The sequence below is a fragment of the Vicia villosa genome, linkage group LG5 (assembly GCF_029867415.1).
Source record: "Vicia villosa cultivar HV-30 ecotype Madison, WI linkage group LG5, Vvil1.0, whole genome shotgun sequence".
Taxonomy (NCBI): Eukaryota; Viridiplantae; Streptophyta; class Magnoliopsida; order Fabales; family Fabaceae; genus Vicia; species Vicia villosa.
This window is the reverse complement of record NC_081184.1, coordinates 22,454,052-22,456,171: the sequence shown is the minus strand read 5'-3', so window position 1 is coordinate 22,456,171 and position 2,120 is coordinate 22,454,052.

Here is a 2,120-nt window from a genome sequence, read left to right as displayed (position 1 = left end):
TACCATATAAAAGAAAAATCCCTTCACATTTTAAAGAACACGAGCCATTTTCCTTTATTCAGTTTTCGAACTCTCTCTTCTACACACTTCATTATTTTCTCAGTTTCCAGAAACTTTGATTCTCTCTTCTCTCTCTCTCGTCACTCTTCTCTCTCAACTTCCATTTGTAACAAACCTTTTTCCATCGTAACAAACTATAACAACCTTCATCTTCATCATCAACCACATCCATCAATTACCATAATCATCACCTTGCAACCACCACCACCTCTTCCATCAACAACCTACACCGTGAAGCACTACCGGCCTCCATTGCCTTCAACTTCAAAACATCACCACTAGTGAGAAACACTTAAGATCATCATCATATTTATCTTCACATAATCATCAATGATCCGAGAGACTTTGGAGGTTGCTCGAAAATCTTCAACATACGTGGTTACGATTTTGCATCTGATTCATCTTCAAGACTTCAAGTGAAATCATGCTCTGAGTTTATCTCTCAGTCAACGTGGTGGTCCTCTGGAGTTTCTCATCATGTCCAAGATTCAAGTCTTGTGAAGTTTTCCGAAGATTATTTGTGGTTCGACGCCGGGTAAGTCTTAGATCTTTATCTCAACATTATAGTAAAAATGATTAGGTTCATAGTGCACGTGGTGGTTATATGCTGCATCTCGTTCGAATCTTGCTTATAATTTCATGAATGGACTCTTGCTTCTGAATTCAATGAGTGTATATGAGTGTTCGTGATTCGTTCCCATGCGTTTTGTTGAGTTTTGTTGTAGTTAGGGTTTCATACTTGGCTCGGTTTGAATGATAGAGTGAGAATGAGAAGAAACAGATGCTAGATTTATGATCTACGTAGAAAATTGAGTAGAACAGTGGTGCTTCTTTGGATTTCTGGAAATTTTGATGGATATCCGCCGCCAGTTTGGCCAGAGAAGACGACCGGAGATGGCTCTTCGGTGTCTATATGGTTTGATTTTTTTCAGATGGCTCGCGTGGCATGTGGAGGTTGTTGGCATTTCCCTTTATGTGGTGTTGTCTTTTAGTCAATGATTAGCTGATGCGCTGTGTTCACGTGATTGGTCCATTTCTGTCCCTTTTGTTTTATTCATTTAAGTAGACCATGACCAATTGACATGAGATATGTTTATGTTGCATGCAAGTGGGAATTAGTATAATATCACATGCTGCTAAAAACAACAATTTGGAATAAAAATGGAATATGAAGATGACAATGTGAAAGTGGGGCTGAGCCATGCCTTGGATCACCTTGGGCTTAGCTCGTTATGATTTTTACTCCCCCAGGAATCAGGCCCAACGCGCTTCAACATAGTTTCAGTCCATTTTATTTTTGCTTTCTCACCCCCTGTAGATAGAATTTTTATTTGTTTTAATTGTTTTTTTTTTGTAATTTTTTAGTTTGATAATTCAATTTTCCCTTAAATAAAAATGATAAGAAATATATTTCTATCCAATTAGAATTTTTAGGAATATTTGTTTTCATTAGAATTTTAATTGTTGAATTTCTTTGAATTTTCAATTGATTTTCATAATAAAAAATACCTATTTTTTTAGTGTTAACTCATAAAAAGTAGTTTTAGGCTTGATAAAAAAAATACCACTGTCATACCCCAAAATTTGCCCATCATATTCCAGTCTATCTGACTTTTAAATGCTCAAAGATCTCCTATTGCTCAAAGCTACCTATCTCCTAAACAAGTGCCAGCTAGGGTTTTGCTTTTCTCAAAGAGAAATCAACTTCTGATGCCTCAAGTGGACTTCATGGCCTCTCATACGCCTTAAATAATCCTCATGCCAAGTTTCAAGCTCTGATTCATAAGATTGCTCACTCAACTGCTCAAATGGTCAACAGTCGACTAGTTTGACCTGAAAGTCAAACTATGGTCAAATCACAGTCAAAACTCCTGCTTTTTGGTCAACATCAACATTTGGAAGTTACATTCATCATTTGATCAAAGGTTGATCATGATTCATCAAGGAAAGCTCAGAAATCATCAAAACCTAAAGTTTCTAAATTAGGGCTTCTAGGAGAAAGTCAACTCAACTTTGACTGATCATATCTCCCTCATACTTTATTAGAAATTCCCCAACCA